The 25,130-nt window shown below is 41.2% G+C and overlaps 2 long non-coding RNA genes across 2 annotated transcripts; both read left to right on the top strand.

Moving 5' to 3' along the window:
* The first annotated feature begins 5,295 nt into the window (after positions 1-5,295).
* LOC117505827 lies at positions 5,296-8,549 on the top strand. Its single transcript, XR_004559277.1, has 3 exons — positions 5,296-5,322; positions 8,367-8,438; positions 8,513-8,549. It is a non-coding gene; the product is annotated as an uncharacterized LOC117505827 (long non-coding RNA).
* A 162-nt stretch (positions 8,550-8,711) lies between these two features.
* On the top strand, positions 8,712-25,081 carry LOC117505835. Its single transcript, XR_004559281.1, has 3 exons — positions 8,712-8,770; positions 24,867-24,938; positions 25,009-25,081. It is a non-coding gene; the product is annotated as an uncharacterized LOC117505835 (long non-coding RNA).
* Positions 25,082-25,130: the final 49 nt, after the last annotated feature.

Here is a 25,130-nt window from a genome sequence, read left to right as displayed (position 1 = left end):
AACAGAAATCTGCCCTATACTCCTAAACCAGCCTTCATGAGATACAAGAAAAATAGGGCTAATAAATTATACACTTGTCCTATCAATTTTACAGCCCTGGAAACTCTTCACATTGAAAATACCAGGCTTTGTATCTCCCCACTTTTCATCCAATCAGGAGCCCCCATTTCTCGGCCCCCACCAGTGACACAACCCCATTGTGTGTTACCCTGGTAACAAGTGCAGGATCCTGATACAGGATCCACATCATTTCATTCAAGGTGTGAGAGTTTTGGCCTCCCTAACAGGGAGAATTCTACAACTTGAGTCTCTTATGAAAGTTGTGAGACACCAATTTCTTGTCAAACAACTGTCATAAATGACAACAGAAATGACCCTGATCAAAAGTTGACATCCCCTTGTTCTTAATACTGTGTGTTGTCCCCTTTAACATCAGTAACAGCTTAGTCTTTTGTGGTCTTCTGGATGAGGCTCGCTGATGGTGAAGCTGCCACTGATTATGTCTTAGACTTTATTTACATGAAATATGAACAGTATGACACTCTGTGGTAAATCTGTACGAAGTAGACAGCTCTCAAAAACTGAGTGACTGTGCAAGAAGAAGAGTGAGGAAAGCCACCAAGACACCCAGACAACCCAGAATTAGTTACAGGCTTCTGTGGCTGTGATTGGAGAAATATTTTAAAAACAAGTCTCTGTGACAATGCAGATGTATTTCACTTAATTATGTCAATTTTACAGTTACTTCTGTGGCTCATTTGCGTTCGGGGGGTGGTCCATGCAGATCACAGTACAACTTTTAGGCCTTACACCACATGTGGAGAGGTTTCCTTTCTACTTTTTTACTCTCCTCCAGGCTAAAATATGGCAGTCAGGTATTGCGATGGCCATCTGGCTGTGCTCAGCATAAGTCCAGTCCTGTTACTACCAGGGTCTTCAAATTCACAGGGAGCATTCTTGGTACACAAACCTTAGACAAGTTAAAAAATGGCTAACCTTGACCCATGTTTAGAGGTCAAAAGGTCACATTCTGTTTCCTATTACGCTCATGCTGCCGAGGGTGTTTATTTTTGTTTATTTGACAGGGACAGTGCAATCAAACATAGTAAAAACATTTGCAACTGATGTGAGGCACAACTTTATAGCTAATGCTAATTCACAACTCCTGTCCCTGGTTGGGCCTTTCTGCAATTTACAAATCAACAACTTCATTCACTTATTTGTCCACCCTCACACATCTAAAACTTCCTTACATTTTCACACATACCAACACACATTTGTCATCCTCCTCTTGGCATCCGTCCATCTGTGGGAGGCGATGACATAGCATCCAGTTTGTTTTTCCTTTTTTTGTTTGTTTGTTTTTTAATACACTTTTTCAATTCACTTTCAATTTACCGTCATTTACAACCCCTGGCAAAAATTATGGAATCACCAGCCTCATAGGATGTTCATTCAGTTGTTTAATTTTGTAGAAAAAAGCAGATCACAGACATGACACAAAACTAAAGTCATTTCAAATGGCAACTTCCTGGCTTTAAGAAACATTATAAGAAATCAAGAAAAAAGATTGTGGCAGTAACAGTTACTTTATAAGACCAAGCAGAGGGAAAAAATATGGAATCACTCAATTCTGAGGGAAAAAATTATGGAATCATGAAAAACAAAAGAACGCTCCAACACATCACTAGTATTTTGTTGCACTACCTCTGGCTTTTATAACAGCTTGCAGTCTCTGAGGCATGGACTTAATGAGTGACAAACAGTACTCTTCATCAATCTGGCTCCGACTTTCTCTGATTGCTGTTGCCACATCAGCTTTGCAGGTTGGAGCCTTGTCATGGACCATTTTCTTCAACTTCCACCAAAGATTTCAATTGGATAAGATCCGGACTATTTGCAGGCCATGACATTGACCCTATGTGTCTTTTTGCAAGGAATGTTTTAACAGTTTTTGCTCTATGGCAAGATGCATTATCATCTTGAAAAATGATTTCATCATCACCAAACATCCTTTCAATTGATGGGATAAGAAAAGTGTCCAAAATACTGACTGACTGCCACAATTTTTTTTCCTGATTTCTTATAGTGTTTCTTAAAGCCAGAAAGTTGCCATTTGAAATGACTTTAGTTTTGTGTCATGTCTGTGATCTGCTTTTTTTTCTACAAAATTAAACAACTGAATGAACATCCTCTGAGGCCGGTGATTCCATAATTATTGCCAGGGGTTGTATATAGCACCAAATCACAGCAAAGCTGCCTTAATGCGCTTCACACAAGTGAGGTCTAACCTTACCAACCTCTAGAGCAAGCACACAGGGGACAGTGGTAAGCAAAAACTCCCTCTGATGATTTCAGGAAGAAACTTCAAGCAGACCAGACTCAAAGGGGCGACCCTCTGCTTTGGCTATTCTACCAACACAGTTGACAATAGAAATATACAGGAAATTTTTTGAACCGATGAATCTATAATATGCAACATCTAAATATCCATCCATCCATTTTCTTCCACTTTATCTGGAGACGGGTCGCGGGAGCAGCAGCTCAAGCAAAGCCGCCCAGACCTCCCGATCCACACACACCTCCCCCAGCTCCTCCGGGGGAACCCCGAGGCATTCCCAAGCCAGCCAAGAGACATAGCCTCTCCAGCATATCAAATCAAATCAATTTTATTTATATAGCGCCAAATCACAACAAACAGTCACCCCAAAGCGCTTTATATTGTAAGGCAAAAGCCATACAATAACTACAGAAAAACCCCAACAGTCAAAACGACCCCCTATGAGCAAGCACTTGGCGACAGTGGGAAGGAAAACTCCCTTTTAACATGAAGAAACCTCCAGCAGAACCAGGCTCAGGGAGGGGCAGTCTTCTGCTGGGACTGGTTGGGGCTGAGGGAGAGAATCAGGAAAAAGACATGCTGTGGAAGAGAGCAGAGATCAATCACCAATGATTAAAAGCAGAGTGGTGCATACAGAGCAAAAAGAGGTGAATAAAAAGAAACTGGGAGCATCATGGAAAACCCTCCAGCAGTCTAAGTCTATAGCAGCATAACTAAGGGATGGTTCAGGGTCACCTGATCCAGCCCTAACTATAAGCTTTTTCAAAAAGGAAAGTTTTAAGCTTAATCTTAAAAGTAGAGAGGGTGTCTGTCTCCCTGATCCGAATTGGGAGCTGGTTCCAGAGGAGAGGAGCCTGAAAGCTGAAGGCTCTGCCTCCCATTCTACAACCCCTGGCAAAAAATTATGGAATCACCGGCCTCGGAGGATGTTCATTCATTTGTTTAATTTTGTATTAAAAAAAAAGCAGATCACAGACATGACACAAAACTAAAGTCATTTCAAATGGCAACTTTCTGGCTTTAAGAAACACTATAAGAAATCAGGAAAAAAAATTGTGGCAGTCAGTAACGGTTACTTTTTTAGACCAAGCAGAGGGGGGAAAAAAAATGGAATCACTCAATTCTGAGGAAAAAATTATGGAATCACCCTGTAAATTTTCATCCCCAAAACTAACACCTGCATCAAATCAGATCTGCTCGTTAGTCTGCATCTAAAAAGGAGTGATCACACCTTGGAGAGCTGTTGCACCAAGTGGACTGACATGAATCATGGCTCCAACACGAGAGATGTCAGTTGAAACAAAGGAGAGGATTATCAAACTCTTAAAAGAGGGTAAATCATCACGCAATGTTGCAAAAGATGTTGGTTGTTCACAGTCAGCTGTGTCTAAACTGATGACCAAATACAAACAACATGGGAAGGTTGTTAAAGGCAAACATACTGGTAGACCAAGGAAGACATCAAAGCATCAAGACAGAAAACTTAAAGCAATATGTCTCAAAAATTGAAAATGCACAACAAAACAAATGAGGAACGAATGGGAGGAAACTGGAGTCAACGTCTGTGACCGAACTGTAAGAAACCGCCTAAAGCAAATGGGATTTACATACAGAAAAGTTAAACGAAAGCCATCATTAACACCTAAACAGAAAAAAACAAGGTTACAATGGGCTAAGGAAACGCAGTCGTGGACTGTGGATGACTGGATGAAAGTCATATTCAGTGATGAATCTCCAGTCAGCATTGGGCAAGGTGATGATGCTGGAACTTTTGTTTGGTGCCGTTCCAATGAGATTTATAAAGATGACTGCCTAAAGAGAACATGTAAATTTCCACAGTCATTGATGATATGGGGCTGCATGTCAGGTAAAGACACTGGGGAGATGGCTGTCATTACATCATCAATAAATGCACAAGTTTACGTTGATATTTTGGACACTTTTCTTATCCCATCAATTGAAAGGATGTTTGGTGATGATGAAATCATTTTTCAAGATGATAATGCATCTTGCCATAGAGCAAAAACTGTGAAAACATTCCTTGCAAAAAGACACATAGGGTCAATGTCATGGCCTGCAAATAGTCCGGATCTTAATCCAATTGAAACTCTTTGGTGAAAGTTGAAGAAAATGGTCCATGACAAGGCTCCAACCTGCAAAGCTGATGTGGCAACAGCAATCAGAGAAAGTTGGAGCCAGATTGATGAAGAGTACTGTTTGTCACTCATTAAGTCCATGCCTCAGAGAGTGCAAGCTGTTATAAAAGCCAGAGGTGGTGCAACAAAATACTAGTGATGTGTTGGAGCGTTCTTTTGTTTTTCATGATTCCATAATTTTTTCCTCAGAATTGAGTGATTCCATATTTTTTTCCCTCTGCTTGATCTAAAAAAGTAACCGTTACTGACTGCCACAATTTTTTTTCCTGATTTCTTATAGTGTTTCTTAAAGCCAGAAAGTTGCCATTTGAAATGACTTTAGTTTTGTGTCATGTCTGTGATCTGCTTTTTTTCTACAAAATTAAACAACTGAATGAACGTCGTCCGAGGCCGGCGATTCCATAATTTTTGCAAGGGGTTGTACTCTTACAAACCCTAGGAACTACAAGGAAGCCTGCAGTCTGAGAGCGAAGCGCTCTATTGGGGTGATATGGTACTATGAGGTCCCTAAGATAAGATGGGACCTGATTATTCAAAACCTCATAAGTAAGAAGAAGAATTTTAAATTCTATTCTGGAATTAACAGGGAGCCAATGAAGAGAAGCCAATATGGGTGAAATATGCTCTCTCCTTCTAGTCCCCGTCAGTACTCTAGCTGCAGCAGCAGTCTACGTCTATAGCAGCATAACTAAGGGATGGTTCAGGGTCACCTGATCCAGCCCTAACTATAAGCTTTAGCAAAAAGGAAAGTTAAGCCTAATCTTAAAAGTAGAGAGGGTGTCTGTCTCCCTGATCTGAAAAGGTGCCAAAGATGACTTGACACAGGTGAGAAACGGCAGTTTTAACATCAACTGCTTTAACTTGGTTTCTCACTTTGAAAAGTGTAAATCATATTCAGCATTATTCTGCATAACATTGGGTGTAGGTAATTTGGGGAAATATGGACAAAAATGTGATTTTTTTTTGTGTGTGTGTGTGTGTGTGTGTGTGTGTGTGTGTGTGTCTGTCTGTGTGTGTGTGCGTGCGTGTGTAAAATGTAAATGAGGAAATCACGTGTACAGAAGTATTCACAACCTTCACCATAAATTGGTAAATGGACTGCGCTTTTCCATCTGCATCAGACAGTCAAAGCACTTTACAGTAATGCCTCACATTCAACCCGATGTCAGGGTGCTGCCATACAAGGTACTCACTACACACCGGGAGCAACTAGGGGATTAAGGACCTTGCCCAAGGGCCCTTAATGATTTTCCGGTCAGGCTGGGATTTGAACTGAGGATCCTCTGGTCTCTGGCCGAGTGCTTAACACTCAACCATGCTAATATGAAAAATAAATTAAGAGTGCAGTACCTTTCATTTCAAGTCATATTTACATGCATTACTACACAAAAAGAATAGTTGAGGACATATGTACGTAAAAAGTCTAAATGCAATAACTAGTGGTGAAGCTCAAAATGGAGCCCAGGTGCCTCCTGGTTCCACTGATCATCCTTGAGATCTTTCTACAGCTTAATTGGAGTCCACCTGGGATAAATTCAGTTGATTAGACATGATTTTGAAAGACACACACCTGTCTACATATAAGGCCCCACAGTTCAGTCAGAGCACAAACCAAGCATGAAGTCAAAGGAATTGTCTGTAGACCTCTGAGACAGGATTGTCTGGAGGCACAAATCTGGGGAAAGGTACAGAAACATTTCTGCTGCTTTGAAGGTCTCTGTGAGCACAGTGGCCTCCATCATCTGTAAATGGAAGACGTTCGGATCCACCAGGACTCTTCCTAGAACTGGCCGCCCGTCTAAACTGAACAATTGGGGGAGAAGGACCTTAGTCAGGGAGGTGACCAAGAACCCGATGGTCACTTTGTCAGAGCTCCAGCATTCCTCTGTGGAGAGAGGAGAACCTTCCAGAGGACAACCATCTCTGCAGTAATCCACCAATCAGGCCTGTATGGTAGAGTGGCCAGACAGAAGACACTCCTTAGTAAAAGGCACATGGCAGCCCACCTGGAGTTTGACAAAAGACACCTGAAGGGCTCTCAGACCATGAGAAACAAAATTCTCTGATCTGATGAGACAAAGATTGAACTCTTTGGCTTCATGTTTGGAGGAAACCAGGCACCATCCCTACAGTGAAGCATGGTGGTGGCAGCATCATGCTGTGGGGATGTTTTTCAGCAATAGGAACTGGGAGACTAGTCAGGATTGATGGAAGATGAATGCAGGCAAAGTACAGAGACATCCTGGATGAAAACCTGCTCCAGAGCGCTCTTGACCTCAGACTGGGGCGACAGTTCATCTTTCAGCAGGACAATGCCCTAAGCACACAGCCAAGATATCAAAGGAGTGGCTTCAGGACAACTCTGTGAATGTCCTTGAGTGACCCAGCCAGAGCCCAGACCTGAATCCAACTGAACATCTCTGGAGAGATCTGAAAATGGCTGTGCACTGACGCTCCACATCCAACCTGATGGAGCTTGAGAGGTGCTGCAAAGAGGAATGTACCAGACTGCCCAAAGATAGGTGCACCAAGCTTGTGGCATCATATTCAAGAAGATTTGAGGCTGAAATTTCTTCCAAAGGTGCATCAACAAAGTATTGGGCAAAGGCTGTGAATACTTATGTACGTGTGATTTCCTATTCTGTTTATAATAAATTTGCAAGAACTAAAAAAAAAAAAAAACTTTTCATGTTGTCAATATGGGGTGTTGCGAGTAGAGTTCTGATGGAAAAATGAATTTACTCCATTTTGGAATAAGAGTATAAAATAACAAAATGGACAAAGTGAATATTCTCTTTTTTTGAACTGTTATTAAATTAATATACATGTATATTCATTATTATTATTTTTTAAGAAAACATTAAGTTAAATGTTGGTGACTATTCAGGACATTTATTATGCCTTTTTTACATAAAATATGAATTAATTGATTTATAGCTGTAGTGGAATGCTGTAAGTCCAGTGAGTGTTGTGACCTCCAATACTCACTGGGTCGGTTCATAGCCAAGTGTGAAGCGGCTGGATGAGGATCAGCACCTCTAAATCTGAGGACATGGTTCTCAGCAGGAAACCAATGGGTTGCCTACTCTGGGTAGGGAATGAGGTTTTGCCCCTAGTGAAGAAGTTCAAGTACCTCGGGGTCTTGTTTACGAGTGACAGTGGAGTGTGAGATTGACCAGAGAATCGGTGCAGCAGGGGCAGTGTTGCATTTGCGCTACCATACTGTTGTGATGAAAAGGGAGCTGAACCAAAAGGTGAAACTCTCGATCTACTGGTCAGTCTTTGTTCCTACTCTCACCTGTGGTCATGAGGGTTGGGTCATGACCGAAAAAACAAAGTTGTGGGTATAAGTGGCCTTAGAGATAAGGTGAGAAGTTCGGTTATCAGTGGGGAGCTCGGAGTAGAACTGTTGCTCCTTCATGTTGAAAGGAGTCGGCTGAGGTGGTTCGGGCATCTGGTAAGGGTGCCTCCCTAGGGAGGTGTTCCAGGTATGTCCATCTGGGAGGAGACCCCTGGGAATACCCAGGACTAGGTGGAGAGATTATATCTCTACACTGGTTTGGGAACGCCTCCGGATCCCCCAGTCAGAGGTGGTCAACGTGGCCCGAGAAAGGGAAGTCTGGGGTCCACTGCTGGAGCTGTTGTCCCGTGACCCAATCCAGGATAGGCAGTTGGAGATGAGATGTGATTTATAAGTATTTCAGAGTGCAGTATTTCCTCATGAAACAGAAATGTTGTTACAAAAACATGAAAAGTAATAAAATATTTCTTTGAACGTGACCTTGTCTCTGATTAGAGTGTTTTGGTTTTTTTTATACACTGTTGATTAGAAATTCTTTCTCTGCTGTTTCTGGTTTGTTTGTCTCCAGGTGAGCTCGACTTTGGAGAACAGTGAGTTATCAACCAGCACCAACAGTTTAACCGACAACAAATCATTAAAGGTGAGTTTCTGATGTGTGTGGTTATTGTTTTCCTTCACAGAGGCATCACTAAACCATCTCCTGTCTTCTTTTAGGTTACGGACAAAGCGGCCATGTTTGAAGGGGTCCTGAAACAACCTCACAAACTCGGACACAGTCATACGCTTTCGGGGGTAAAACAGGATCCTCCGCGGATCATCTGAGATCAATGTTCAACAGATAGTCAGATTAAGTAGTAGTTATTCCTGGAAGATGGACAATGATCTTCTCTCTCTCTCTCTTTATTTCCTCTGTAGGATAATTTGGACAAGGCTCTTTCAGCTAGTAATGACAGTCTGTCTGAGAACAACAAGGTGACTCTCAAAACACATACATACATCTTCAACTGCTTAACCGGGATCGATCATGACCATAGGTGAAAGTAGGAACGAAGATTGACCAGTAGATTGAGAGCTTCACCTTTTGGTTCAGCACCCTTTTCGTTACAACAGTACGGTAGAGCGGATGCAACACCGCCCCTGCTGCACCAATTCTCCGGCCAATCTCACGCTCCATTGTCCCCTCACTCGTGAACAAGACCCTGAGGTACTTGAGCTCCTTCACTTGGAGCAAGACCGCAATCCATCGGTTTCCTGCTGAAGTATATGGCCTCAGATTTAGAGGTGCTGATCCTCATTCCAGCTGCTTCACACTCGGCTGTGAACTGATCCAGTGAGTGTTCGAGGTCACTGGCTGAAGCAAACAGGACCACATCATCTGCAAAAAGCAGTGATGAGACCACCAAACTGAAGACCCTCCTCCCCCCCCGACTACGCCTCAATATCCTGTCCATGAATATCACAAACAGGATTGGTGACGAGACGCAACCCTGGCAGACGTTTCCTCCACTGGAAACGAGTCTGACTTACTGTCGAGCTCCCGAACACAGCTCTCACTTTGCGAGTACAGAGATTGGATGGCCCTGAGAAGGGACCCCCTCACTCCATACTCTCACAGCACCTCCAACAGTATCTCCCGGGGTACCCGATCATATGCATTCTCCAAGTCCACAAAACAGATGTAGACTGGATGGGCATACTCCCAGGCACCACCCAGGATCCTTGTGAGAGTGAAAAGCTGGTCGGTTGTTCCACGACCAGGACAGAATCTTCATTGTTCCTCTTCAGTTAGAGGTTCAACTATCGGCTGAACCCTCCTTTCCAGCACCCTGGAGTAGACTTTACCAGGGAGGCTGAGTAGTGTGATGCCTCTGTAGTTGGCACACACTCTCTGGTCCTCCTTTTTAAATATGGGGACCACCACCCCAGTTTGCCACTCCTTAGGCACTGTCCCAGACCTCAGCGCAAAGTTGAAGAGACGTCTCATCCAAGACTGTCGCTCCACACCCAGAGCCTTCAGCCTTTCTAGATGGAGCGCATCAACCCCCCGGGCCTTGCCACTGCGGAGGTGTTTGACTACCTCAGTGACTCCCACGAGGGCAGTTGATGATAATCCTCCATCAGATTCCAGCTCTGCCTCTACTACAGAGGGTGCTCCAGTCTGATACAGGAGTTCCTCAAAGTGTTCCTTCCAGTGCTGTATTACCTCCTCAATTGAAGTCAACAGAGTCCCATCCTTACTGTAGACAGCTTGGATGGTTCCCCATTTTCCCCTCCTGAGGTGCCTCATGGTCCACCAGAAGCACCTTGGTGCCAACTGAAAGTCCTTTTCCATGGTCACTTTAAACTACTCCCACACCCAATTTCAATTCAATTTTTTTTAAATTTTATTAAATTATATAGCGCCATCTCATGGCAGTCGCCTCAAGGCGCTTCACACAACACATAATTCATAGCAGCACAAAATGAATTTAAATAAAAACAGGTACAGTAAAAAAGTAAAAACATAGTAGAATAAAAAGAAACTACAAAGCAAACATGAAAACAATAAATTAATAAGACAGTCTGAAAAACTGGGTCTTCAGTCTGGATTTAAAAGTCTCCACCGTGTCGGACTGCCTTATAGATGCAGGTTGTTACAGAGAGCTGGGCCACGGTAAGAGAAGGCTCTATACCCCACAGACTTTTTATTCACCCTTGGAACACACAGAAGTGCTGCGCCTTGCAAACGCAAGAGCCGTGCCAGTACGTAGGGCTTGACCAAGTCCGCCAGGTAGGAAGGAGCCAGTCCATGAACAGTTTTATAGACCAGCAACAGGACTTGCAGAAACAGGAAGCCAATGAAGGGATGCCAGAATGGGTGTAATGTGGTCAAACCTTCTGCTTTGTGTCAAAAGTCTGGCCAGCAGCATTCTGCAGTAATTGAAAACCCCTAATGCTGGACTGCGGCAGACCAGAAAATAAAGGATTGCAATAATCCAATCTAGAAGAGATAAATGCATGAATCAGTCTCAGCATCAGCCATAGACAGGATGGGATGAATCCTCGCTATATTTCGCAGGTGGAAGAAAGTAGTCCTCGTAATATCTCCAATGTGGAGGTCAAAAGACAACGTAGGATTAAAAAGTACCCCAAGATTCCTCACTATGTCCATATGATGTATAACGCCGAACCCAAACTAAGCACCAGCTGGTCAAATTGATGCTGATGTCTGGCTCAAAGTCGGCTTATTGTCAATTCTTCACATGCACTAGACATACAAGGAATCGAAATTTCGTTTCTCACCTTCCCTCTGTGATGACAGGACAAGACATTTCGACAATAAGGACAAGTATTTAGTATTTACAGTGTAGTGTCTGAGGTAATAGTAAAAGTGGAAAGTGCAGTAGGTCCTGCAGTTGACAGTATATATATATATATATATATATATATATATATATATATATATATATATATATATATATATATATATTACAGCTTGGGACTCCGACGAGGGCGGTCGCATGTCCTCCCACTCTCCCTTATCTCTGTTCTCTGCCTTTGACCTTCAAGTCCCTACTTCACCAGACTGTGAATTCCTCAAATTATATTGGATTCTGGATCTATTGGACTACTATTGGATTAACCATGGACTTGATCAGCTGGTCTCTGAACGCTATTGACACCATTTTTTTTTCTACAAGAAGGTTAGGACCGAGGTATCCTACCTGCCCAGATGGAACGTATCCTGCGGGCTATGTCCTCGACTCCTGGAGTTCCTGGCGTGTGGCATGCTTGGCGCCTTTCTCCGTTGAGGACATCGAGGATTTATTCATTTTTGGTCTCATGGTAACAGGGCTGGTACTTTTTGGCTTATGTGCTGCGCTGATCTACCGGAATAATTGAGAAGACGGCGGCATCAAGAACCACGGCCCCTCGCTTGTCCGTCATGATTAACGAGGTTGGCAAGGGGTGCATTCTCAGACTGCGATGACTCTTGAACTCAGATGCAAATTGGATGACATCTTGTAGCAGATGTGTGCCTTGCAGTTGAAGCTGAAGATTTCAGAGACCGGTGAATAGTCTTAATTCATAATTGGGATTTGGTTGTGCAAGTGGAACTGTTAGTGTTTTTCACTGCTGTAACCATAACATTACAGGCTTATCAACCCTGAAGGTCAAATTGCCCGACTGTTTTTCCTCCAGTGGGATTTGTTTCGGCATGGGGATCATTGGCTGTTTCTTATCTCATCTCACAAAGACAATAAGCTGCTTTTCACAGGACTGAAGCATGCTCCATTCCCTCCCCCTTTCCGGTGCCTGCTACGTCACTCCTTCCCCCTTCGGCGGGGGCTGTGCAGTTTTAGCTGCAGCCCACATCCCCCCCAACCTGATGGCGGCGCATCTCAGGTTTGCTGTTTGGCCTTCACCCACTTGCCTCAATTCGGCTAACGGACTTCTTCAAACTTGTGCACATAAACAATGTCAAATGTGTATGTGTTGCCTTTAATTCTGATGTGTGCCATTATTACGGTAAACAAGTAATAATTGTGGACTAATTGCTGTCTGAGGTAACTGGAATGTAAACGTAATTTCTCCACTGTGAGATCAATAAAGTGTGTGTGTATGTATATATGTGTGTATGTATATATGTGTGTATGTACGAGGTCTGTCAATAAAGCAACGGTCCTTTTTATTTTTTTCAAAAACTATATGGATTTCATTCATATGTTTTTACGTCAGACATGCTTGAACCCTCGTGCGCATGCGTGAGTTTTCCCACGCCTGTCGGTGACGTCATTCGCCTGTGAGCACTCCTTGTGGGAGGAGTCGTCCAGCCCCTCGTCGGAATTCCTTTGTCTGAGAAGTTGCTGAGAGACTGGCGCGTTGTTTGATCCAAATTTTTTCTAAACCTGTGAGACACATCGAAGTGGACACGGTTCGAAAAATTAAGCTGGTTTTCAGTGAAAATTTTAACGGCTGATGAGAGATTTTGAGGTGATACTGTCGCTTTAAGGACTTTTCACGGTGCGAGACGTCGCGCAGCGCTCTCAGGAAGCGTCATCAGCCTGTTCAAGCTGAAAACCTCCACATTTCAGGCTCTATTGATCCAGGACGTCGTGAGAGAACAGAGAAGTTTCAGAAGAAGTCGGTTTCAGCATTTTATCCGGATATTCCACTGTTAAAGGAGATTTTTTTAATGAAAGACGTGCGGATGGGTCCGCGCGTCGGGACGCAGCCGCCGCGACGCTCCGCCACAGGAAAAACACCTCTGTTGAAAGCCTTAAGGACAAGTTGGAACATGTCCTGCCTGTTAAACAATTTCTCATATACTCACTCCACCGAAAGCCATCAAAAGCCGCCTGGATTTTACAAATGGTTATCAACACGGAGGTGTTTTTCCTGTGCCGCTGCACCGCACCGGCTGCGTCCCGACGCGCGGACCCGTCCGCACGTCTTTCATTAAAAAAAATCTCCTTTCTCGCACCGTGAAAAGTCCTTAAAGCGACAGTCTCACCTCAAAATCTCTCATCAGCTGTTAAAATTTTTACCGAAAACCAGCTTAATTTTTCGAACCATGTCCACTTCGATGTGTCTCACAGGTTTAGAAAAAATTTTGATCAAACAACGCGCCAGTCTCTCAGCAACTTCTCAGACAAAGGAATTCTGACGAGGGGCTGGACGACTCCTCCCACAAGGAGTGCTCACAGGCGAATGACGTCACTGACAGGCGTGGAAAAACTCACGCATGCGCACGAGGGTTCAAGCATGTCTGACGTAAAAACATGAATGAAATCCATATAGTTTTTGAAAAAAATAAAAAGGACCGTTACTTTATTGACAGCCCTCGTATGTGTGTATGTGTGTGTATATACATATGTGTGTGTGTGTGTGTGTGTGTGTGTATATACATATGTGTGTGTGTGTGTGTGTGTGTATATACATATGTGTGTGTGTGTGTGTGTGTGTATATACATATGTGTGTGTGTGTGTGTGTGTGTATATACATATGTGTATGTGTGTGTGTGTGTGTGTATATACATATGTGTGTGTGTATGTGTGTGTGTGTGTGTGTATATACATATGTGTGTGTGTGTGTGTGTGTGTGTGTGTGTATATACATATGTGTGTGTGTGTGTGTGTGTATATACATATGTGTGTGTGTATGTGTGTGTGTGTGTGTGTATATACATATGTGTGTGTGTGTGTGTGTGTGTGTATATACATATGTGTGTGTGTATGTGTGTGTGTGTGTGTGTATATACATATGTGTGTGTGTATGTGTGTGTGTGTGTGTGTATATACATATGTGTGTGTGTGTGTGTGTGTGTATATACATATGTGTGTGTGTATGTGTGTGTGTGTGTGTGTATATACATATGTGTGTGTGTATGTGTGTGTGTGTGTGTGTATATACATATGTGTGTGTGTGTGTGTGTGTGTGTGTGTGTATATACATATGTGTGTGTGTGTGTGTGTGTATGTGTGTGTATATACGTATGTGTGTGTGTATGTGTGTATGTGTGTGTATATACGTATGTGTGTGTGTGTGTGTGTGTGTATGTGTGTGTATATACGTATGTGTGTGTGTGTGTGTGTGTGTGTGTATATAATCTGAGGAAAATAAGTATTTGACCCCCTGTCAGTTTGGCAGGTTTTCCCACCAACAAAGAATGGAGAGGTTTGTAATTTTTATCATAGCTACACCTCAACTGTGAGAGACAGAATCTTAAAAAAAAAAAAAAAAATCCAGAAAATCACATTGTATGATTTTTAAATAAGTAAGTTGCATTTTATTGCATAAAATAAGTATTTGACCCCCTACCAACCAGCAAGAATTCTGGCTCTCACAGACCTGTTAATTTTTCTTTAAGATGCGCTCTTACAGTAGTGTTCAGAATAATAGTAGTGCTATGTGACTAAAAAGATTAATCCAGGTTTTGAGTATATTTCTTATTGTTACATGGGAAACAAGGTACCAGTAGATTCTCACAAATCCAACAAGACCAAGCATTCATGATATGCACACTCTTAAGGATATGAAATTGGGCTATTAGTAAAAAAAAAAAAAAAAAGTAGAAAAGGGGGTGTTCACAATAATAGTAGTGTGGCATTCAGTCAGTGAGTTGGTCAATTTTGTGGAATAAACAGGTGTGAATCAGGTGTCCCCTATTTAAGGATGAAGCCAGCACCTGTTGAACATGCTTTTCTCTTTGAAAGCCTGAGGAAAATGGGACGTTCAAGACATTGTTCAAAAGCACAGCGCAGTTTGATTAAAAAGTTGATTGGAGAGGGTAAAACTTATACACAGGTGCAAAAAACTATAGGCTGTTCATCTACAATGATCTCCAATGCTTTAAAATGGACAAAGAAACCAGAGACACATGGAAGAAAATGGAAAACTATCAAAATGGATAGAAGAATAACCATAATGGCAAAGGCTCACCCATTGATCGGCTCCAGGATGATCAAAGACAGTCTGGAGTTACCTGTAAGTGCTGTGACAGTTAGAAGATGCCTGTGTGAAGCTAATTTATTTGGAAGAATCCCCCGCAAAGTCCCTCTGTTAAATAAAAGACATGCAGAAGAGGTTACAATTTGCCAAAGAACACATCAACTGGCCTAAAGAGAAATGGAGGAATATTTTGTGGACTGATGAGAGTAAAATTGTTCTTTTTGGGTCCAAGGGCCACAGACAGTTTGTGAGACGACTCCCAAACTCTGAATTCAAGCCACAGTTCACAGTGAAGAGAGTGAAGCATGATGGTGCAAGCATCATGATATGGGCATGTTTCTCCTACTATGGTGTTGGGCCTATATATCACATACCAGGTATCATGGATCAGTTTGGATATGTCAAAATACTTGAAGAGGTCATGTTGCCTCATGCTGAAGAGGACATGCCCTTGAAATGGGTGTTTCAACAAGACAATGACCCCAAGCACACTAGTAACCAAGCAAACTCTTGGTTCCATACTAACAAAATTAATGCCTCGCAGCTGTGAAGAAATCATGAAAAACTGGTTATACAACTTAATACTAGTTTAGTGATTCACAGGATTGCTAAAAAAGCAGTTTGAACATAATAGTTTTGAGTTTGTACTGTCAACAGCAGATGCTACTATTATTGTGAACACCCCCTTTTCTACTTTTTTTTTTTTTTATTAATAGCCCAATTTCATAGCCTTAAGAGTGTGCATATCATGAATGCTTGGTCTTGTTGGATTTGTGAGAATCTACTGGTGCCTTGTTTCCCATGTAACAATAAGAAATATACTCAAAACCTGGATTAATCTTTTTAGTCATGTAGCACTACTATTATTCTGAACACTACTGTATTCAGCACTCTTTACCTGTATTAATTGCACCTGTTTGAATTTGTTACCTGTATAAAAGACACCTGTTCACACATTCAATCAATCACACTCCATCCTGTCCACCATAGCCAAGACCAAAGAGCTGTCTAAGGACACCAGGGACAAAACTGTAGACCTGCACAAGGCTGGGATGGACTACAGGACAACAGGCAAGCAGCTTGGTAGAAGACAACAACTGTTATGATTATTTATTAGAAAGTGGAAGAAACACAAGATGACTGTCAATCTCCCTCAGTCTGGGATTCCATGCAAGATCTCACTTTGTGGGGTAAGGATGATTCTGAGATTCTGGTCAGTGACCTGAAGAGAGCTGGGACCACAGTCACAAAGATTACATTACAACCCCTGGCAAAAATTATGGAATCACCGGCCTCGGAGGATGTTCATTCAGTTGTTTAATTTTGTAGAAAAAAAGCAGATCACAGACATGACACAAAACTAAAGTAATTTCAAATGGCAACTTTCTGGCTTTAAGAAACACTATAAGAAATCAAGAAAAAAAGATTGTGGCAGTCAGTAATGGTTACTTTTTTAGACCAAGCAGAGGAAAAAAATATGGAATCACTCAATTCTGAGGAAAAAATTATGGAATCACCCTGTAAATTTTCATCCCCAAAACTAACACCTGCATCATTTCAGATCTGCTCGTTAGTCTGCATCTAAAAAGGAGTGAACACACCTTGGAGAGCTGTTGCACCAAGTGGACTGACATGAATCATGGCTCCAACACGAGAGATGTCAATTGAAACAAAGGAGAGGATTATCAAACTCTTAAAAGAGAGTAAATCATCACGCAATGTTGCAAAAGATGTTGGTTGTTCACAGTCAGCTGTGTCTAAACTGATGACCAATACAAACAACATGGGAAGTTTGTTAAAGGCAAACATACTGGTAGACCAAGGAAGACATCAAAGCGTCAAGACAGAAAACTTAAAGCAATATGTCTCAAAAATTGAAAAATGTACAACAAAACAAATGAGGAACGAATGGGAGGAAACTGGAGTCAACGTCTGTGACTGAACTGTAAGAAACCGCCTAAAGGAAATGGGATTTACATACAGAAAAGCTAAACGAAAGGCATCATTAACACCTAAACAGAAAAAAACAAGATTACAATGGGCTAAGGAAAAGCAATTGTGGACTGTGGATGACTGGATGAAAGTCATATTCAGTGATGAATCTCGAATCTGCATTGGGCAAGGTGATGATGCTGGAACTTTTGTTTGGTGCCGTTCCAATGAGATTTATAAAGATGACTGCCTGAAGAGAACATGTAAATTTCCACAGTCATTGATGATATGGGGCTGCATGTCAGGTAAAGGCACTGGGGAGATGGCTGTCATTACATCATCAATAAATGCACAAGTTTATGTTGATATTTTGGACAATTGAAAGGATGTTTGGGGATGATGAAATCATTTTTCAAGATGATAATGCATCTTACCATAGAGCAAAAACTGCAAAAACATTCCTTGCAAAAAGACACATAGGGTCAATGTCAATGAGCAGATCTGATTTGATGCAGGTGTTAATTTGGGGGATGAAAATTTACAGGGTGATTCCATATTTTTTTCCTCTGCTTGGTCTAAAAAAGTAACCGTTACTGACTGCCACAATCTTTTTTTCTTGATTTCTTATAGTGTTTCTTAAATCCAGAAAGTTGCCATTTGAAATGACTTTAGTTTTGTGTCATGTCTGATCTGCTTTTTTTCTACAAAATTAAACAACTGAATGAACATCCTCTGAGGCCGGTGATTCCATAATTTTTGCCAGGGGTTATAGTAACACATGATACTGTCGTGGTTTAAAATCCTGCAGGGCAGCAAGGTCCCCCTGCTCAAGCCAGCACATGTCCAGGCCCGTTTGAAGTTCACCAGTGACCATCTGGATGATCCAGAGGAGGCATGGGAGAAGGTCATGTGGTCAGATGAGACCAAAATAGAGCTTTTTGGAATCAACTCCGCTTACCATGTTTAGAGGATGAGAACAACCCCAAGAAAACCATCCCAACCGTGAAGCATGGGGGTGGAAACATCATACTCTGGGGGTGCTCTTCTACAAAGCGGACACGACGACTGCACCGTATTGAAGGGAGGATGGATGGGGTCATGCATTGCGATTTTTTTTTATTTTTTTTTTGGCATACAACCTCCTTCCCTCAGTAAGAGCATTGAAGATGGGTCATGGCTTGGTCTTCCAGCATGACAATGACCCCAAACACACAGCCAGGGCAACTAAGGAGGGGCTCCGTAAGAAGCATTTCAAGGTCCTGGAGTGGCCTGGCCAGTCTCCAGACCTGAACTCCATAGAAAATCTTTGGAGGGAGCTGAAACTCCAAACCTGAAAGATTTGGAGAAGATCTGTATGGAGGAGTGGACCAAAATCCCTGCTGCAGTGTGTGAAAACTTGGTCAAGAACTATAGGAAATATTTGACCTCTGTAATGGCAGAAAAATGTTTCTGTACCAATTGTTAAGCTCTGTTTTTCTAGGGGGTCAAATACTTATTTTATGCAATAAAATGCAAATTAATTATTTAAAAAATTATACAATGTGATTTACTGGATTTTTTTTTTTTTTTTTTTTTAAGATTCTGTCTCTCACAGTTGAGGTGTACCTGTGATTAAAAATTACAAACCTCTCCATTCTTTGTAGGTGGGAAAACCTGCAAAACTGACAGGGGGTCAAATACTTATTTTCCCCACTGTGTGTGTGTGTGTGTATATATATATATATATATATATATATATACACACACACACAGTGCCCCCAAAAAGTATTGGAACACTTGGTATTTCACATTTTAATTCATTTATGCCATTTCAACTACTGAAATGCAAAAAATAAACATTTCTAAAATCATCTTCCTTAAACTCAAACTGAAAGCAAATCTCTACAACTTGATATAAATTCATTGAAAATATAAAAGCCAAGATGATGGGTTGCAAAAGTAATGGAATCCTTTGGTATAATACCTGTAAATAATCTGTTTTCTTCAGACACATCAGGGGATGGATACATGAACATTTCCAAGTGACTGAATACCTCTTGGACTTTATTGACATTCTTATGAAGAAATATAACAGTATGGCACTCTATGGTAAATCAGTTGGAGTAGACAGTTCTCAAAGACTGAGTGACTGTGCAAGAAGAAGAGTGAGGAAAGCCACCAAGTCACCTATACAATCCAGAAGAAGTTATAGGCTTCTGTGGCTGTAATTGAAGAAATTGTACATAGTACATGTTTTGCATTTTGAATCACCAATTATACAGCTTCTTGATGAAGTGGTACATAGGAGGATTTTCTTAAAGACATGAACGTTCAGCTAGAATTTGTCACAAGGTACATCTGAGATGCAAGGCTAGATTTGATGATTATGTGAAAGAAAATCCTCGTAAAATCCCACTGTTTATTTGTTCTTCTGATGTTTCTGTCCAAGCTGGATCTAATAATGTCCAATATGTTGTCCATTGTAAGTTTATTTGGCCATCTTGCATATACAGTAAAACTCACATATAATGGATTCAGGTGGACCAGTGAATTTTGTCCGTGATAATTGAAATCCGTTACATGTATAAAATGAACAAAATCAGTTTTTTCCACTGCGGAGTAGTACCTTAAAATCCTAAAGCCCGATCTATGCTTCTGCAACTCCTTAACCTGTGGCCATGCAATGACATAGATGTGCACATAACCCTTTAAAGTTCTCTGTTGCTTCTTTATGCAGTGTGCTGCAGGAACAGAGGCTTTTTCTGGATTAATTTGTCCCTCAATGAGCTCCACTTGTTTATACAATTGCCAATCTCCAGTTGGTCATATTTGTGGACTTTTTTGCCAAACGTATTTGATCCATGATTGAAATGTAAGTAGCGGATGTACTGCAAAAAATTTTAAAATATGATGGGAGAGGAAAGAGTTAAAATGTAACAAATCACAGTGCTTGCAGTGTCTGTCATTTAGTAGGTGCACGTCCGGGGAGGATTTGCAGCCACACAGATGGCTCTGATCTAAAGCTCTTTGGTTTGTCACACATAGGGATATGAGTGAAACTTAACACCATATTACAGTGCAGGCAACAAGCAGCATTTTGTCAATAATCGCCAGCCTTGAATTACACCTTGCCTCATTTAGGTGCCGGATCTGAGCATGGCTTGAAAAAAAATAAACGCGCAGGCTTTTTATCAAGGAAATATGGTACCCACTTTCCTTGAATCGGTGAGTGTCAGTGCTGAACTTCATTTCATACCTCTGTTGTGACTGGGCACATCCAGACTACTCTGTCCAGTACATGTGAGGGGTTTTTAATGGAAATGTGATCGAATGAGACATTCTGTCCGATGTGAGCAAAAATCCGCATTGGGACTTTTGCTTTTGTCTGGTGAGTGTGAATATCAGGTTTATGCAATGATGGTTAGGTGAGTTTTTGAATTTAAAACTCCTTATATTAAGTAACAGCACATGCTGTTGTGTGCACATACAGTAGTGTTCAGAATAATAGTAGTGCTATATGACTAAAAAGATTAATCCAGGTTTTGAGTATATTTCTTATTGTTACATGGGAAACAAGGTACCAGTAGATTCTCACAAATCCATCAAGACCAAGCATTCGTGATATTCACACTCTTAAGGCTATGAAATTGGGCTATTAGTAAAAAAAAAAAAAAAAAAGTAGAAAAGGGGGTGTTCACAATAATAGTAGTGTGGCATTCAGTCAGTGAGTTCGTCAGTTTTGTGGAAGAAACAGGTGTGAATCAGGTGTTCCCTATTTAAGGATGAAGCCAGCACCTGTTGAACATGCTTTTCTCTTTGAAAGCCTGAGGAAAATGGGACGTTAAAGACATTGTTCAGAAGAACAGCGTAATTTGATTAAAAAGTTGATTGGAGAGGAGAAAACTTATACGCAGGTGCAAAAAAATTATAGGCTGTTCATCTACAATGATCTCCAATGCTTTAAAATGGACAAAAAAAAACAGACGCATGGAAGAAAATTGATTGGCTCCAGGATGATCAAAGACAGTCTGGAGTTACCTGTAAGTGCTGTGACAGTTAGAAGATGCCTGTGTGAAGCTAATTTATTTGCAAGAATCCTCCGCAAAGTCCCTCTGTTAAATAAAAGACGTGCAGAAGAGGTTACAATTTGCCAAAGAACACATCAACTGGCCTAAAGAGACATGGAGGAATATTTTGTGGACTGATGAGAGTAAAATTGATCTTTTTGGGTCCAAGGGACGCAGACAGTTTGTGAGACGACCCGCAAACTCTGACAGTGACAGTGATGCATGGTGGTGCAAGCATCATGATATGGGCATGTTTCTCCTACTATGGTGTTGGGCCTATATATCACATCCCAGGTATCATGGTCAGTTTGGATATGTCAAAATACTTGAAGAGGTCATGTTGCCTCATGCTGAAGAGGACATGCCCTTGAAATGGTTGTTTCAACAAGACAATGACCCCAAGCACACTAGTAAATGAGCAAAATCTTGGTTCCAAACCAACAAAATTAATGCCTCACAGATGTGAAGAAATCATGAAAAACTGTGGTTATACAACTAAATACTAGTTTAGTGATTCACAGGATTGCTAAAAACGCAGTGTCAGCATAATAGTTTTGTTTTTTTTAGCATCAACAGCAGATGCTACTATTATTGTGATCACCCCCTTTTCTACTTTTTTACTAATAGCCCAATTTCATAGCCTTAAGAGTATCATGCATATCATGAATGCTTGGTCTTGTTGGATTTGTGAGAATCTACTGAATCTACTGGTACCTTGTTTCCCATGTAACAATAAGAAATACGAGTATACTCAAAACCTGGATTAATCTTTTTAGTCACATAGCACTACTATTATTCTGAACACTACTGTATGCTCTCTCTCTTTATATACACACATGCAGTTGTATGAAAAAGTTTGGGCACCCCTGATGATTTACATGATTTTCCTTTATAAATCATTGGTTGTTTGGATCAGCAATTTCAGTTAAATACAGCCCCAGTTCCAATGAAGTTGGGGATATTGTGTAAAATGTAAATAAAAACAGAATGCACTGATTTGCAAATCCTCTTCAATGTATATTCAATTGAATACACCACAAAGACAAGATATTTAATGTTCAAACTGATAAACGTTACTGTTTTTGTGCAAATATTTGCTCATTTTGAAGTGGATGCCTGCAACACATTTCAAAAAAGTTGGGACGGGGTAACAAAAGACTGAGAAAGTTGATGAATGCTCAAATAACACCTATTTGGAAACAGGTGAGTGTCATGTTTGGGGATGCTCCTTTTATATCCAGTCATGACACTCACTGCATGAAAAAATAGTCCAACAGTTTAAGAACAATGTTTTTCAATGTTCAATTGCAAGGAATTTATGGAATCCATCATCTACAGATTGTTTTTGGAAATCATGGACATCGTGTCCTCCGGACAAAAGAGGAAAAAAGACCATCCAGATTGTTACGAGCGCAAAGTTCAAAAGCCAGCATCAGTGATGGTAGGCTAGGGGTCTGTTAGTGCCCATGCCATGGACAACTTACACAGCTGTGATGGCACCATCAATGCTGAAAGGTACATCCATATTTTGGAGCAAGACATGCTGCCATCCAAGCAACGCCTTTTTCAGGGACGTCCCTGCTTATTTCAGCAAGACAGTGCCAAGCCACATTCTGCACGTGTTACAACAGTGTGGCTTCGTAGTAAAAGAGTGCAGGTACTAGACTGGCCTGCCTGCAGTCCAGAACTTTCGCCCATTTAAAATGTGTGGCGCATTATGAAGCGCAAAATATGACAACAGAGACCCCGGACTGTTGAACAACTGAAGTCGTACATCAAGCAAGAATGGGAAAGAATTCCACCTACAAAGGTTCAACAAGTAGTGTCCTCAGTTCCCAAACACTTATTGAGTGTTGTTAGAAGGAAAGGTGATGTAACACAGTGGTAAACATACCACTGTCCCAGCTTTTTTGAAATGTGTTGCAGGCATCCATTTCAAAATGAGCAAATATTTACACAAAAACAATAAAGTTTCAGTTTGAACATTAAATATCTTGTCTTTGTGGTGTATTCAATTGAATATAGGTTGAAGAGGATTTGCAAATCATTGTATTCTGTTTTTATTTACATTTTACACAACGTCCCAACTTCATTGGAACTGAGGATGTAAATCATACAGCAGACAGTGATATTTGAGAAGTGAAATGAAGTTTATAGGATTTACAGAAAGTGTGCAATAATTCTTTAAACAAAATTAGGCAGGTGCATAAATTTGGGCACCCCAACAGAAAAATGCATCAATATTTATTAGATCCTCCTTTTGCATAAATAATGGCCTCTAAATGCTTCATATAGCTTCCAATGACAGTCTGGATTCTGGTTGAAGGTATTTTGGACCATTCTTCTTTACAAAACATCTCAGGTTTGTTGGTTTCTGAGCATGAACAGCCCGCTTAAAATCACACCACAGATTTTCAATAATATTCAGGTCTGGGCACTGAGATGGCCATTCCAGAACGTTGTACTTGTTCCTCTGCATGAATACCTTAGCAGATTTTGAGCAGTGTTCAGGGTTGTTGTCTTGTTGAAAGATCCAGCCTTGGCGAAACTTCAACTTTGTCACTGATTCATGAACATTGTTCTCAAGAATTTGCTGATATTGACTGGAATCCATGTGACCCTCAACTTTTTTTCTTGGAATGCTGTGTTCTTTTTCAGCCATGCATACTGCCCCGTATGTCCAAATAACTCAATTTTAGTTTCATCAGTCCACAGCAATTTATTCCAAAATGAAGCTGGCTTGTCCAAATGTGCTTTAGCATACCTCAAGCGACTCTGTGACATGTACGCAGGAAAGGCTTCCTCTGCATTACAGCATCATACAGCATCTCTTTGTGCAAAGTGTGCTATATAGTTGAATGATGCACAGACACTATCTGCAGCAAGATCATGTTGTAGGTCTTAGGAGCAGGTCTGTGGGTTGACTATGACTGTTCTCACCATGCTTTGCTTCAGCTTATGAGATTTTTCTTGGCCTGCCACTTCGGGCCTTAACTAGTACTGTGCCTCTGGTCTTCCATTTCCTCACTATGTTCCTCACAGTGGAACCTGACAGCTGAAATCTATGAGATAGCTTTTTGTATCCTTCCCCTAAACCATGATGTTGAACAATCTTTGTTTTTAGGTCATTTGAGAGTTGTTTAGAGGCTCCCATGTTGCCACTCATTACAAGAGATGCAAAGAGGGGAAACATTTGCAAATGGGCACCTTAAATACCCTTTCTCATGATTGGATTCACTTGTGTAAGGAGGTCAAGGGTCAGTGAGCTTACCAAACCAATTTTGTATTCCAATAATTAGTGCTAAATGTATTCCAATCAATAAAATGACAAGGGTGCCCAAATTTATGCACCTGCCCAATTTTGTTTAAATAATTTACACACTTTCTGCAAATACTATATATGATATATATTCATATTCATGAGAGGTACTCAAGAAGTATTTTTTTTATTGGTGCGACTTAAACTCTGGAAAATACGGTATGTAACATCCTGAGATAAGGTGTTTGGGGATCTGGCTGAAGTACACACTCTGAGTGCTCCTCTAGCGGTTTTTTGTGTATTTAGAACCATCAAGTCCAAACTGTTCATCAGCATCTGTTTAAAAAAAAAAAAATCTCCAGCAGAACATGTTACAAAACCTTTGACATCCTCCTCCAGGAGACTTCAGGAGTGTTCAGCGGAATGTTCAGAAAGTCCCCAAAGTTCTTTGGCACAAGGACAAAGTCTAAGGTGAGAACCGAGCCACTGCCGTTTCCTTGTTCGGTGATTGAGTTGTTTGATGTTTGTTTCGCTGCATCAGGAGGATTTGTTTGCAGCCAGTGAAGTCTCGGCCAACGACGACGAGCTCACTGAGAACAACAACGTCAAGGTGAGGTTCTAAATCGGTTAGAACGTTGAACGAACTTGTCCATGGAGCTGTAA

The sequence above is a fragment of the Thalassophryne amazonica genome, unplaced genomic scaffold, assembly GCF_902500255.1.
Source record: "Thalassophryne amazonica unplaced genomic scaffold, fThaAma1.1, whole genome shotgun sequence".
Classification (NCBI taxonomy): domain Eukaryota; kingdom Metazoa; phylum Chordata; class Actinopteri; order Batrachoidiformes; family Batrachoididae; genus Thalassophryne; species Thalassophryne amazonica.
The sequence above is the reverse complement of the archived record's forward strand: the minus strand, read 5'-3'. Positions and strand labels throughout refer to the sequence as shown.